The sequence below is a fragment of the Perca flavescens genome, chromosome 13, assembly GCF_004354835.1.
Source record: "Perca flavescens isolate YP-PL-M2 chromosome 13, PFLA_1.0, whole genome shotgun sequence".
NCBI classification, from domain to species: domain Eukaryota; kingdom Metazoa; phylum Chordata; class Actinopteri; order Perciformes; family Percidae; genus Perca; species Perca flavescens.
The window spans coordinates 8,536,811-8,553,155 of record NC_041343.1 but is presented as its reverse complement, the minus strand read 5'-3'; positions in this window follow the sequence as shown (position 1 = coordinate 8,553,155).

Sequence of the window (16,345 nt, the reverse complement as noted above, 5' to 3'; positions counted from 1 at the left end):
CATTTCCCCTTCTCCCCCTTCAATTCTGAATAGGTTAGCCAGGCTCCAACACACACACACACACACACACACACACACACACACACACACACACACACACACACACACACACACACACACACACACATATCGCCATCATCGCCACATCCAGGCACACTGTTCGCTATCTGCTACTCAATCATTTTTGGGCAGGATGAGTAACAGTGCGATGACCGGGGTCACCCTGTCAATCAGTCCATCTGCAATGGAATCAAACGCTGCATCTGAAGCCATTACCCAAGTCACTGATGATGTGTGTACAATAGGCAGCCCATTGCAGGCCTGGTGAGTTTTCAAGCACCTCAAGCCCCTCAAAAATGCGATTCATTTTCTGAGAATAATAATAAAAATAGCAATTTTCGAAAGGGCTTTCGCCGACCGGCTGCTGCCCTGGCCCTAATAAAAAATCGAACATAAGCACATTCTTCTTTTATACCTAATAAAGCATGCTTTAAGTTTGTCGACCTCTAACATTTTAACGCTTTGGCAACATTTTAGTTTCTTCCTCCTCAAGCAGTGGGACAGACATCTGCATCATCATTTCTGTATCTGTGCCTCAGAGCTCAACCCACTATCCAGTCATCCCTCAATCAAATCACTGGTCTGTGAAGCAGCCTGTGCCTTGTCAAATCCCTGCCCAGCCGCCCTGAAAGACTTTGTAGGTTAGTAAACATGCTGCATGCATTTTGAATTAAAAAGAGAGAAAAGGGGGGATTTGTATATATTGTAATCGTCTCACCTTAGTCAAAGCTCTCACTGAATACTTGAAACATTACAGAAATGAACTGGGACCAAACAGATGAATAAATAACTATGGTAATAGCTATGAATCTGAGCAGCTTATGCTTTTAGTAAGAAGCCCAACATTTTCTTATGCCACAAAGATGTACAGCTTTGAACTCATCCCGGTCATGACAAATGGGAAGATGACTTTGTGCATACAGAGCACATTAACATTGAAATGCACTTGATTATTTATAGCAGTAATAAACAATGTAAAACAAAAAGATATGTAGCCATACTGTATCACTGCAAAATCTCCCAGTCACCTTTTCAATCCGTTTGAACTCCTTGTCAAAATCATAAAGCTGTAAATCAGCATTAGAAGAGATTAAGAAGCAGAACAAAAGGACATCTGGAGACAGCGGTTCACAAATACAAAATGTTGAGTGCTGCATAATAAATGTCGGTGCTATTCCCCTTGAATTTTGCATTTCAGGATTTGCTCTTTTAGGCCTACTAGGGCTATTAATAGCAGTGATGATCACCCTCTGAAGGCTCCTTCTATCTCCTCCTGTGCTCCTCAGCGTTTGCCAGAGACTGCTGCTTTGACAGGTCATCTACACCAATTAACTCTGGCATGAAACGCTGTCAACAAGTGCAGAGGTTTCACAACGTTGGGCTTTGGCGATGGCACTACAGCTACTGTTAGAAAGATCCAGACAGAGCAAGTGGTAATTGCATTCACAAGTGGGGCTGCATGCGTGCTTTGAAAGATGTCATTGTTTCAGTTGTAGAAGTATTCAAAGTCAAACATGGTGAGAATTCCCACCTCTGATTTAAAAAATAGAGTAAGACATTACAAATTAAAGAAGCGATGGTTTGAAGAATTGCAGCCTCTTCATGCAATAATAATTGTTTCCGGAAAGTCACTTCTGCTCTAGTGTGGGTCCCCTGCCTCTTCTAATCATTTCTCCACATTGATCATCACCGAGGACAGACTGGGCCATTAAAGAGGATCAAGTGCCGGGTCCTCCATTCCTCCAAGGGCGTTTATGTAAATAAGCAATGAACACGCTTCTCCACATCACAACAGACAGAGCACAACAACAACAACAACAGAGGCTGTCTGCTTCCTGTCGGACAGCTCCAATTACCAATCAGTGACCTGGGAAATAGACGGCGTGGCAGAGGGAGGAGGGAGAGAGCAGCAAAGCAATAATGTCAGATCCGAATGAAGGAGAGCCCAGGGATTTAATCTAAGTCTGTAGCCAATGCAGGATGCAAATCAAACACTTGCTCCTGTAAGACAGAACCCAGGGCCTTTTGACAAGCCTCCTGACATGCACTGCTCAAACTTCCTAACAAGGAAGCAACTCGTATTAGTCAAAAGGGCAATGGCAGACAGGGAGTCATCCTTGATCCCAGGGGAAACCTTTCTCTCACAGTGTGTGTGTGTGTGTGTGTGTGTGTGTGTGTGTGTGTGTGTGTGTGTGTGTGTGTTCTTGTTTAACTACATTTGTGGTGTCCAAAAAACGGGAATACACTATACTTGTAGGGTCCGGACAGCTTTGTGGGGCCAAAATGCTGGACCCCACAACTTTAAAGGGCTGTTTGAGGGTTAAGACTTGGTTTTAGGATTAGGGCTAGAATTAGGTTATGGTTAGGGTGAGGGTAAGGGTTAAGGTTAGGCATTTAGTTGTGATGGTTAAGGTTAGGGTAAGGGGCTAGGGAATGCATTATGTCAATGGCGGGTCCCCACAAAGATAGTGAAACACACTGTGTGTGTGTGTGTGTGTGTGTGTGTGTGTGTGTGTGTGTGTGTGTGTGTGTGTGCGTGCGTGCGTGCGTCTCTGTCAGCACCTCTTCCATTCCTCATCCCTTCATCTGTCTACAGCATAGTAACGCAAAGCAGAGCAATGGCGGCTTAATGACATAAGCTCTGGTGGCAAAGTGCATGGCCATTCATATAGGCACTTCCCTCCCCAGTGAAAGTAAAGGGGCGTCGTTTAGTGTGTACTCAGAGATCAAAAGCCTTTCAGGACTCATGCAACATGAAACACACTGTCAGATGGAACAGATGGGCGAGGACAGTAACTTCTCAGTTTGAATATCAACACTTCCCCTTTTAGAATAAATGTGTGACCTTATTCAAACGAGCTGAGAGAGACACGCTTCCTCTCTTTGAGTCCTGCCTCCCTGTCAACGGACTGGGGCTGAACGAGCAGGGCAGGACTGGTTTTATTCCAAACGCCAGTAACACCAGATCATATGACTGAGTTTCCCAGGCTCTGATTACATAGTATGTGAGACACTGTAAGAACAAGTTTCTCCTGCCAGTTTACCCCATGGATATCCATGAAATATTAGACGCAGAGAATGTGCTGTGCACCCACAGAGGAGGGAAAGTGTACATTTCATTATTTCTATGAAATCTTAGAAATTTGACTACTGACATAAACCACATCTGGTGTTTTAAGCTGTCGGAGATAATCTGCCTATGAGGCCACTATGAGAGCAGTGAGAGTGAACCAAAAGACTACAGTTGACTGTTGAGCTGAGGGGTTCATTACCACGAGCTTACCACCTTTCACATTACACATTTCATCAATAGAAAAAATATTGATTAAGGACACTTTGATTCAACTCAATTTTATTTATAGTGTCAATTCCTACCAGACATCTCGAGACCCTTTACAGGTAGAGCAGGTCTACACCGAACTCCATAATTTACAGAGAGCCAACAACTCCCCCAGGAGCAAGCAGAAAGGAAAAACTTCCTTCTTCAAATACAGTCAAAATACAAAGTAGTAATTTTCCTTTAAATGGCTAAGTTACCATTCGCCCAAGCTAGACTATCTATATTCTAGTCATTCAAATTACTGCTTATAAAAAACTAGACAAGAAGACACTGTGCAGCACAGCAGATGTCGTGAGTTTTCACCACGCTTGTGTTGTTTCTGTGCTGCGTGTCACGGCGAGAGAGTTTCACAGTAAAGGGGAGAATAACAGGAAGGGGAGGAACGGGACTTGAAGGCGGGTGAGTCCAAGATGCTGTCAGAAACTGTTCAACTCACACAGTACAGAGGAAAATAGCTACTGTTGACAGCACAGACCGGTCTGCTGTGGTCAGGCCCAATGTCTGGACTCTTATAATCAGCAGTCAGAAAAAGTGGATGAGATAACATTTGCTTCAAAGGATGTCTAACTTATGACTGTGTGTAAAGAAAATGGTTTATCTGCTTGTCAAAGATACAACCGCTTAGAAAAACTCAACATTGAAGGCATACCAAATGATTGACAGAGAGGAAACCTCACTGCTTTGGGAAAGTGTAAGCCAGCGGTTTTATGCTGAAACTGATCAAATGTGCCAAATACATTTTAGGAGAGAGTTGATATTTTAGAAAATATCCAAAGTGAATTGCTTGGAGAGGCAGCCTCTTTTTGGAAATCCATTCCTCTTCCACTGTTGCAGCAAATAAACTTCTGTCTCTTTTCACCAGCAGCATCTTGAATGCATTATTCATATTTCCCTCTAACTGTTTGGATGATATTCTGGACTCCTCTCATTCAGATCATTTGTACTTCTGTCCATGTATCTTGTATAAATAAATGATTAGCCGCTGCAGATGTTTGTCTTCCCCATTAAGTATTCCCATAAGTATTTCCATTCTGTGGAATGAAAATTTTAATCACTTTGAAATGTTCCTCTGTTACTGTTTGCAAATTGTTTTCAATGCACACTGATGTACACTCTGGAGCCGCTTCATAAACACTTTGCCGGAATAATTCAGCTGTGAATCAAAAAGTCATTACTTCATAGTGCACATCTAACCAGAAAATACAACCGTTTTTTTTTACACATAAAATCATTTAGAGTGCTTTTTCAGTCATCTTTTCCATCGGTTCTTTATGGAGCCGCATAGCAAAGTGAAATAATACTCAATGGTGGACAAACGTCTTACTCCCTTGCTTTGTTTTGGCTGTAGAGACGCCAGTGCATGCTCAGTCATGAATGGGAGTTTGTAGCCCCACTTTGCTTCTTGATCGCGCCTGTCTGGTCATGCTCAGCTCAGGGATGTTTCGACTCATCAGAGGCGTCGCACCACACAGTGAATATTAACAGAGAAAGAGGGGGACGGAGCAGATTATGCAGCCTTGTAACGTTTAATGAGCTGTCACACAGTCAGACTCCGACAGATAATTAACCTCCATGATTTGTCATGTCATAATATCGCTGGAAGATTCTTCTGTGTGCATCGGGATGGACTTTTTAATCTGTGTGTGCTCTGCATGTTTACTGGCTGCAGGTAGTGGTGGAATGTAACTAAGTACATTTACTCAAGTACTGTACTTAAGTATAAATTTGAGGTACTTGCACTTTGCTTGAGTCTTTTCTTTTCATGCCAATTTCTGCTTCTACTTCGCTACATTTCAGAGAGAAATATTCTACTTTTTACTCCACTACATTCATCTGACAGCTGTAGTTACTAGTTACTTTACAGATTAGGATTTTTGCACACAAAACACATGTAGTTTATAAAATATGATGTTTTATTATAAATGTAACAACTCAGCAATAACAGACAATACCCTACCCTACAAGTCCAGCTGAAATGATCAGCTGATTAAACACAGTGACAGAAATGTTTGGATCGTTTCCAGTTTCTAAAATGTTGAGTACTTTCACTTTGAACACTTTAAGTACATTTTCCTGATGATACTTACATACTTTTACGTAGGTAACATTTTCAATAGAGGACTTTTACTTGTAATAGAGTATTTTTAAAGTGTGGTATTACTATTTTTACTTAAGTTAAGGATGTGAATACTTCTTCCACCACTGGCTGTAGGTACGAGGAGACGGAGGAGAGGAAAAAGAGAGGAGTGCTTGTGATGGAGGTCAGAGATTAGGCCAGCGGATGTTGATTCCTCGGGGAGTGCCGGTCCTCTGGGAAGTCTCAGTCTTTTTATACTCTCCGTAGTCAGGCTGGAGATCCCACACAGCCCACATGACACCTCATTTCTTTTCTTATTTCATCTCTCTCTCTCTCTCTCTCTCTCTCTCTATCCATCTCAGAGCCAACATAAAGCTAAGGTTTGTATCGAAAGTGCTGTGCTCTCCCCAGGACGTTTCCCTCATAGTGGCCAGGAAGGTTGTTCAAATAAACACTACACATGTAGACTCTCACTCGCTGTTCCACTCCCTGGAGGAGGCAGCTTGGGAGACCTACAGTGTGTTTTGCTGTTATCGGGCAGAAATGGCATTCGTGACGCATCACTCGAGATTTATGCGGCAAAGAACATATCAAGAGATATGCAGGCGCCAGTTATGTAAAGAAATTCACAAATGGGATGTGAGAAAAAGCAGCAACACATACAGAAGCACCCGCATGGACTGTGTGTGTGTGTGTGTGTGTGTGTTTCAAATTTGTTTCTTAGGATAAACCCCTTGAGATGTATCATCTCGTTTTCGAGGGGGTCCCAACCATATCAAATATAACACAATCATTACGTACAACCGGCATAAAAAAAAAAAAAAAAAAGTGTGCATGTGTGCATACTGTACACAGGCAGAGCGTCACACACTCAATGAGAACAGTGAGAAGCTGCATCTTGTCTGTGGGTGGGACCAGATGAGCAGACAGTCCAGTTTACCAAAGTGTGAGCTGAGAACCGGCTATATTTTCGTATGGCTCACCTCCTGCATCTCTATCAATCTTATTCTCTGTCACACGCGCAAACACATCTATAAACACAGTAGTTTTCGATCAAATCCAATGACATCCTCCACTAATATTTTGGTTAGTTACACATCCCCAAATTGGGACTTTTATCGCCAGGACTCAGAAGGCATGTACAGTGCACACTGCTTGTAGTCGGTCTTGTTTTTTGCCTTCTGCAAGCTCCTCTAGTCTGGTAAGTACAGGTACCACCATATCATTTAGTAAGCCAGAAAAAAATGTAGTTTGTCCCAATCAAGGATATTGTGGTTTTATTTTAGTTTTGACTTTTAGATTTCATTTCAGTTTAGTTTTCAGAGTGTGTTTGCTAGTTTTAGTTCAATTTCAGTTTTTCAGAAAGATTTAGTTTTTATATATTGCGTTTTAGTTTCACAGTAGTTTTTGTTAGAGCCAGGTATACTGTCTCAGAAGAATGTAGCTACATATACATACAACATGCATGGTTCAAGAACTTTAGGAATGGCCTTGATGTTAAATGCTTCATCTTGGCGCTTCTTCAGTTTCCGATGTTGTCGATGTCAATGTCAAATTAAAATTGAAATGATTTGCTATCAGTTTATTTATTTTTTAACCTGGCAATATAATTTCAGTTTGGTTTTAGTTTTTATTTAGTTTATGTTTACTAAAACTATTTTTCACTACTAATGTTTCACTTAATTTAGCTTTAGTAACAATTCCTTGCACAGCATATATTAGCAAGAAGAAATAAGTTCAAGATGCAATTTTATGATGAAGTAGTATGACCAATTGTATGCATACTGCATGCAGCAGTACATCCTTTGTAAGAGCAGTTGCAGTACGTATTAAAAAGTAAAAAGAATCTATGTTCTCACGTAAAGTACTTAAGTACAGTTCTGAGGCACCTGCACTTTGCTTGAGTATATCCATTTAGTGTTACTTTCTACTTCTACTCCGCTACATTTCAGATGAAATATTGTACACTACATTAATCTGACAGTTTTAGTTACTAGTTACTTTGCTAATTTAGATTTTTGCACACAAAACACATGTAGTTTATAAAATACAATGTTTTATTATAAATTAAACTACCCAACAATATACATACTAATACTCATACATAATACTTTTTATTCCACTACATTTATCTGACAGCTAATAGTTATTAGCTAATTTTGCATGTTAAGATTTTACATACAAATCTTGTACGGATTTGATAAAATATGATGCATTGCTATATGGATTATATACCACTTGGGATCGACAGAGACAAAAGGGGGCTGTGGGCCACAACATTTAAATCTTGCTTACGGATAAGTAATTATATTAAAAACAGTATTTATTATCATCATTTTATTTAGATAATGATATCAATATAATAATCCAGTAATAAAATATGAGATTATAGCCTTGACAGAATGCATTCTGCTGTATAATGAATACTTTTACTGATAATTCTTTCAGCACAGTATGTTTTACATTGTGGTATTGCTATTTTTACTTCATTAAAAGATCTGAATACTTCTTCCACCAGTTCTGTTATTGAAGCCTTAGTTTGACTAGTGTCCTTATGTGGTGGCTAGTGCTCTCCTGTATGCTGTTGCATGCTGGGGCAGCAGACTAGTGGCAGATGCCAACAGACTCAACTAACTGATTCACAAGGCCAGTGATGTTGTCCTTAAGAGACAGCGACAGAGAGGAGGAAGCTGTCCAAAATACACTCCGTCCTGGACAACTCCTCCCACCCACTCCACAACACACTGGTCAGTCTGAGGAGCACCTTCAGCGAGAGACTCCGACTCCCACGATGCACCACAGAGCGCCACAGGAGGTCATTCCTGCCTGTGACCATCAAACTATATAACTCCTCCCTCTGAGTGTTACACGCTTAGTGTCAAAACTGGATTCACAGCAGGTATCTCTACACATCACATCTCAATATTCTTGGACAATTATGTACAATAATTTATCAGATACATGCGCAAGGTGTTATTTATTCACTGCTGCTACTTATATCCACACTGTACTTATTTTTTTTTTGTTATTTATGTCGACACTGCACTGTATTTGTACAATCCATTTGAAACAATCATTTTAACCTAATGCTACTTGTAAGCTAATCTCACTTACTTCTACTTATGTTTTTATTTATTTCTTACTGTAGCTATGTTACTTTATACACTTTTTGACTTCTTACTCTTATTTTACCTTGAATTTGACTGTGAGCAACTGCAACTAAATCATTTCCCTGAGGGGATCAATAAAGTACTGTATTCTGATTCTGAAGCCTTAGTTTGACTAGTGTCCTTATAGAAGCCTTAGTTTGACTATAGTCCTTATTGAAGCCTTAGTTTGACTAATGTCCTTATAGAAGCCTTAGTTTGACTAGTGTCCTTATAGAAGCCTTAGTTTGACTAATGTCCTTATAGAAGCCTTAGTTTGACTAGTGTCCTTATAGAAGCCTTAGTTTGACTAGTGTCCTTATTGAAGCCTTAGTTTGACTAGTGTCCTTATAGAAGCCTTAGTTTGACTAGTGTCCTAATAGAAGCCTTAGTTTGACTAGTGTCCTTATAGAAGCCTTAGTTTGACTAGTGTCCTTATAGAAGCCTTAGTTTGACTAGTGTCCTTATTGAAGTCTTAGTTTGACTTGTGTCCTTATAGAAGCCTTAGTTTGACTAGTGTCCTTATTGAAGCCTTAGTTTGACTAGTGTCCTTATAGAAGCCTTAGTTTGACTAGTGTCCTTATAGAAGCCTTAGTTTGACTAGTGTCCTTACAGAAGCCTTAGTTTGACTAGTGTCCTTATTGAAGCCTTAGTTTGACTAGTGTCCTTATAGAAGCCTTAGTATAACTAGTGTCCTTATAGAAGCCTTAGTTTGACTAGTGTCCTTATTGAAGCCTTAGTTTGACTAGTGTCCGTATTGAAGCCTTAGTTTGACTAGTGTCCTTATAGAAGCCTTAGTTTGACTAGTGTCCTTATTGAAGCCTTAGTTTGACTAGTGTCCTTATAGAAGCCTTAGTTTGACTAGTGTCCTTATAGAAGCCTTAGTTTGACTAGTGTCCTTATAGAAGCCTTAGTTTGACTAGTGTCCTTATTAAGGGTGTGACGAGATCTCGTTTTACGAGATCTCGCGAGATTAAAACGTGACGAGACTTCTCGTCGAGGTGAAAAGTTGTCTCGTGAGGCGATGTGATGTCAGCGTGATGGAGCGTGAAATTACTATTGAAGATCCCCCTGCCACTTTTAAATCATTTGTGTGCAAACATTTTGGTTTTCCTGCGGAAATAATAAACGGCGAAAGAGTGACAGACAAGACGAACACAATGTGTAAATATTGTAAGAAAAAAATGCCGTATACCGCGGCTAACACGAGCACTATGCAAAAACACTTACAGCACCACCACAGCTCTCTACTAACTACAGCACCCGCGACGAAAACATTAAAAGGCCAAACAACTCTAAAAGCCTTTGCATCTCTGCCACCGGTAAGTGCAAGAGCCACGGCAATAACGAGGACATAGGCGTTTTCATTGCAGCTGATATGAGGCCATTTTCTGTGGTGGAAAATGTCGGATTTCGGCAACTCCTAAATATCCTTTGCTGTCTCCACTTGCCAAAGCATACCTTTCCATCCCTGCTACCTCAGTTCCAAGTGAGTGTGTTTTTTCTACTGCAGGAGACATAGTTACTGCCCAAAGGTCTCAACTGCTGCCAGAAATAGTCGACATGCTTATATTCTTGAAAAATAACATGAACATATCTTAGGCTGTTCTGTGTAGTTTATCTTATAGAAAAAAATTGTTTCTGTTTGCACTTGTAGTTTTGAGAGAGCAGTACTTTGGTTATTGATACACTTACTGTTTGCATTTAAACATTTTCTGTTGTTTACACATTTATTTTATTTATACTGTTTATTTTTTTATGTTCGATTTGTGGAAAGGAGTTAGATTTCACAGGGCAGAAGCCAGTTGGTAGATTTTATACAAAACATTTTGCAGTGTTTGCATGTCCTTTACTGCATATGATTCATTAAAATAGTAAAAAAAAAGTTAAATAACATTCATCATTAATAGTTGATTTCAAAAGGCACCTAAATTGTTTTGCATTTTGTGATTTTTCAGTTGAATAAAAAAACTATTTTCCATTCATATATTTCATCATTGAGGATTTCTTTAAAAAAAAATTTAAAATCTCGTCTCGTCTCGTCTCGTTCTCGTGAACCCAATCTCGTGATGTGTCTCGTCTCGTGGAGTAAGCGTCTCGTCACACCCCTAGTCCTTATAGAAGCCTTAGTTTGACTAGTGTCCTTATAGAAGCCTTAGTTTGACTAGTGTCCTTATAGAAGCCTTAGTTTGACTAGTGTCCTTATAGAAGCCTTAGTATAACTACTGTCCTTATAGAAGCCTTAGTTTGACTAGTGTCCTTATAGAAGCCTTAGTTTGACTAGTGTCCTTATAGAAGCCTTAGTATAACTACTGTCCTTATAGAAGCCTTAGTTTGACTAGTGTCCTTATTGAAGCCTTAGTTTGACTAGTGTCCTTATAGAAGCCTTAGTTTGACTAGTGTCCTTATTGAAGCCTTAGTTTGACTAGTGTCCTTATAGAAGCCTTAGTTTGACTAGTGTCCTTATAGAAGCCTTAGTTTGATTAGTGTCCTTATAGAAGCCTTAGTATAACTACTGTCCTTATAGAAGCCTTAGTTTGACTAGTGTCCTTATAGAAGCCTTAGTTTGACTAGTGTCCTTATTGAAGCCTTAGTTTGACTAGTGTCCGTATAGAAGCCTTAGTATAACTACTGTCCTTATAGAAGCCTTAGTTTGACTAGTGTCCTTATTGAAGCCTTAGTTTGACTAGTGTCCTTATAGAAGCCTTAGTTTGACTAGTGTCCTTATTGAAGCCTTAGTTTGACTAGTGTCCTTATAGAAGCCTTAGTATAACTACTGTCCTTATAGAAGCCTTAGTTTGACTAGTGTCCTTATTGAAGCCTTAGTTTGACTAGTGTCCTTATAGAAGCCTTAGTTTGACTAGTGTCCTTATTGAAGCCTTAGTTTGACTAGTGTCCTTATAGAAGCCTTAGTTTGACTAGTGTCCTTATAGAAGCCTTAGTTTGACTAGTGTCCTTATAGAAGCCTTAGTTTGACTAGTGTCCTTATAGAAGCCTTAGTATAACTACTGTCCTTATAGAAGCCTTAGTTTGACTAGTGTCCTTACAGAAGCCTTAGTTTGACTAGTGTCCTTATTGAAGCCTTAGTTTGACTAGTGTCCTTATAGAAGCCTTAGTTTGACTAGTGTCCTTATTGAAGCCTTAGTTTGACTAGTGTCCTTATTGAAGCCTTAGTTTGACTAGTGTCCTTATAGAAGCCTTAGTTTGACTAGTGTCCTTATAGAAGCCTTAGTTTGATTAGTGTCCTTATAGAAGCCTTAGTATAACTACTGTCCTAATAGAAGCCTTAGTTTGACTAGTGTCCTTATAGAAGCCTTAGTTTGACTAGTGTCCTTATTGAAGCCTTAGTTTGACTAGTGTCCTTATAGAAGCCTTAGTTTGACTAGTGTCCTTATTGAAGCCTTAGTTTGACTAGTGTCCTTATAGAAGCCTTAGTTTGACTAGTGTCCTTATTGAAGCCTTAATTTGACTAGTATCCATTGTGGATTGTATGAGAGCAATCTCACTGGCCACCAAAGGCATTCGCCATCATCACATCAGAACGTTGGCGCTCAATGTTGACAAAATGGGCTGAGCCGCAGAATTTAGATAAGACTCAATAAACACGTCCAGCTCTGTGTTAACAGTGCTGAAAGATAAAGGCCAGGACAAAGATACCTCTATACATTTAATACAGGTGGACTGGGACCTTCCTCCACAGCGCTACAGAGGAGGGTCTGGCTAGTCCACACAGCATTCCTGGATGGGAGGAAAACGAGCTCTGGTTTAGTAAGTAAGTAAAGTTTAATTCTATAGCACATTTAAAAACAGCTCGCGCTGACCAAAGTGCTGCACATAGCGCATTAGCCACAGGGTGATAAAATAAAAATAAAAATAAAACACACGTACAAATCAGTGATTTAGGCTAAAAAGTACATTGAAAGACAAACACTTCATTACAAACATAGCAGGATAAGACAATTAAGATGCCGGGAAGGCCGATGTAAAAAGATGAGTTTTGAGCCTGGCTTTGAATATCACAATTGAAGGGGCATTTCTGATGTCAGGTGGCAGTCGGTTCCACAGCTGAGGGCCAGCAACAGAAAAGGCTCGGTCACCTTTTTGCTTAAGCCGGGACCGTGGGACATGGATCTGAGGGACCTGGGGGCTACGTGAAGATGAATGATATCAGCTAAGTAGCTGGGGACCAGGACGTGAAGAGCTTTAAAAAGCATCAACAGTATTTTAAATTGTATCCTAGACTGGACTGGAAGCCAGTGCAAGGAGGCTAGGACAGGTGTATTGTGTTCACGCTTTTTTGTATTCGTGAGCAGCCTAGCCGCTGCATTTTGGACCATCTGAAGCCAAAGTTTATTGGCATTTCTTTAAATCAATCACAATCGTCATGGGCAGCGCTAAGCACTGGACACAATGATGAAAGTCTCTGCAAAATAGTCTTCGGGAAGGAACTTGTTTTGGTGGAACATGTGTACGTTAAAAAGTTGTTTTAGTCGTGCAACAGAAAACTCAGATTGGACAGATAGTCTAGCTAGCTGTCTGGATTTACCCTGCAGAGGTCTGAGGAGCAGTTAACCATAGTCCTCAGAAATCCACCGGAGTTTAAAATTCCTACACAAAGAAAGCGGAAGGTAACGGACGTGCGGCTGAAAATTAGGGACATCCGGCGGAATTTCCGGCTCACCGGAACAACCCCGGAAATGAAGTGTTGTCTACATAGACTATGTTCCTGTAGACCGTAAACTGTTTGCTACCTAGTTTCCAAACTTGGTGATTACCTTCTCTATAAAGGTCATTTCTCGACATGCTTTAATACTGTGCACATCAAAATAGTGTTTTAATGATAATTGAAATGAAAAGTTTAATTAACTACTTAAAAATCCATAATATTACATCTACTCCAGCCTCATTGATGTATCCAAAATCTATGAAGCAGAGAAATGTGGTGTTCCAGCGAGGTCCTCTATGCGATTGTATGCCATACAGAAGCTTTTTAATCCATCATGGAATTACAGTGTCTTTGTAAAATAAAGAAATATTTATGAATCCAAAACTCAAGTCATGTAATCTCCGATATATTTTCTCATCTCTTTAAACTAGACTTGTTCTGTGTTTTAGCTTGATAGCTAATACCAGGGCCTTTCCAAGGAGGGCTTCGGTGCCTTCGTAGCCCTTCCAGAAGCTTAGTTATCTGGCCTGGAACTTCAGTGACTTTTCAGATATCTGGTCTGGAACTTCAGTGACTTTTCGGATACTTTGCACAATAATTTTAGAACGATACATCCACAACAGAACGGCTATTTGTTCATCTTTTCATATGAAAAGCATTCTTTTACTGTTGGGCCAACTGCCATTTTGACTGCTGACAGTCTTGACTGATGGCTGTGTTGACCAATCACGTGAAGTCATGTCAGGAGACAGGGAGCTTGCTCAGCCAATAGATAACCTTAACCTGATAACAATCAGGAAGGCCTTGTATGTAGTGTGTGTGTGTGTATTGCAGTCAGACACAGGCAGGTCAGATGCAGCCCTGGTTGTGGAAATGAGTGTGAAGTGGCCTCCTTATGTCTAATAGCATACAGGAAATGTAGCGGAGATGACCCAGCAAAATTTTGGATAAAAGAGTGTGGCCTCTTCTGGGGAAAAACTCTAAATAGTTTTATATTTGTGTCAGTTACAGTGTTTAAAGTAAAGTGATTCATGCTTTTTTCGACCCGTTTGGACTACTGCAATGCACTTTACATTGGCGTGAACCAAACTTCCCTTTCATGCCTACAGTTAGTCCAAAATGTAGCTGCTCGTCTGCTAAGAGGAACCCGGAAACACAAACGCATTACTCCCATCTTTGCCTCACTCCACTGGCTCCCTGTATATTTTAGAATACATTTCAAGATTTTATTGTTTGTTTTTAAGTCGCTAAATGGGTTGGCACTTCAGTACATTTCTGAGCTCCTGCCCATTTATACCCCGTCATGGGGATTTAAGTAGGACAGAACATTTTGTGTGGTCTTTGCTGGGAGAAGTCAAGTTCTTGAGGATACTACTTACCACTGATACTGAGGCCTGGTCCACACATACAGGGGTATTTTGTTTAAACCTACATTGTGTCATTTTTTTGAGTTGATTCTTAGCAAAAAAAACATTGTTCTTTCCCAAATATGTACTCATTCATGTGTAATTACTTCATCCAACTTATCTAAGTATTCTCGTAAGCGTAGAATCTGACATTCAGAATCATTCAGAATACAGTACAGGCCAAAAGTTTGGACACACCTTCTCATTCAATGCGTTTCCTTTTTATTTTCATGACTATTTACATTGTAGATTCTCATTGAAGGCATCAAAACTATGAATGAACCCATATGGAATTATGTACTTAACAAAAAAGTGTGAAATAACTGAAAACATGTCTTATATTTTAGATTCTTCAAAGTAGCCACCCTTTGCTTTTTTATTAATAAGGGAAAAACTTCCACTAATTAACCCTGACAAAGCACATCTGTGAAGTGAAAACCATTTCAGGTGACTACCTCATGAAGCTCATTGAGAGAACACCAAGGGTTTGCAGAGTTATCAAAAAAAGCAAAGGGTGGCTACTTTGAAGAATCTAAAATATAAGACATGTTTTCAGTTATTTCACACTTTTTTGTTAAGTACATAATTCCATATGTGTTCATTCAAAGTTTTGATGCCTTCAGTGAGAATCTACAATGTAAATAGTCATGAAAATAAAGAAACACATTGAATGAGAAGGTGTGTCCAAACTTTTGGCCTGTACTGTACATATGGGGGAGTCGCTCGAATGATGGCAGCCATGTAGCGCCTCCATCTTTAAAATGCTTTAGCCAAAGAGGGACATACCTCCGCTTTTCGCACTTCTAGACTCAGTGGCACCGTGACGAATGCCAGCTGGGAGGGAAAAAGCAAAGACAGGCAAAGCAACAAGACCAAAGTTAATATTGGAGTGGCTGCAACAGCTGCGTGTAAACGATGGAGATACTAAGAGCTAATTTCGGGTTTGGCCACCGTAGGAGTTAAAACACGCTCGGAATGGGAAGGGCTAGAAAGTAATATTCAGTTGGTTGTCATATACAATTTCACCGCTAGATGGGAGAAATTCTTACCCAATGTAGCTTTAAACAGTGACGGGAATAACGGCGTTATAAATAACGTTGTTACTAACGGCGTTACTTTTTTCAGTAACGAGTAATCTAAGTGATTACTCTTCCCATCCTAATAACGCCGTTACCGTTACTGCCAAAACATCCGGCGCGTTACTATAATTGAAGCTTTTTTTTTCATCAGACCAACTAGATCTCTGAGCCGAGAGGTAAAAGACTTTTTTTTTTACTGTTCTTCCTCGGTTAGTGGGCATTGCACGAGACAAGCGCATAAATGCTGACAATTGGCTGAGGTTGAGTAAAATTTCATGGTAAGCCAATCAGAGGTAGAGTTGGGCGGGTGTTTGAAAGCACGCATAGTCGGACACACAATGAACAACACAAGCGAGTCAGTCAACGAGAGACAGGTATGGCGAGCCCAAATAATCCAAAAGTAGCCTTCTCTAAATGGAAGCACGCATAGTCGGACATGTGTACATTGTTTCTGTTAATAATGTATTGTATTAAAGGTCCAATATGTAATATTTGTACTGTAATAAATCCAAAAATGACACCAATGCCTCATCAGATATTAAGGAAACATGTTAAACTGATATACACTATC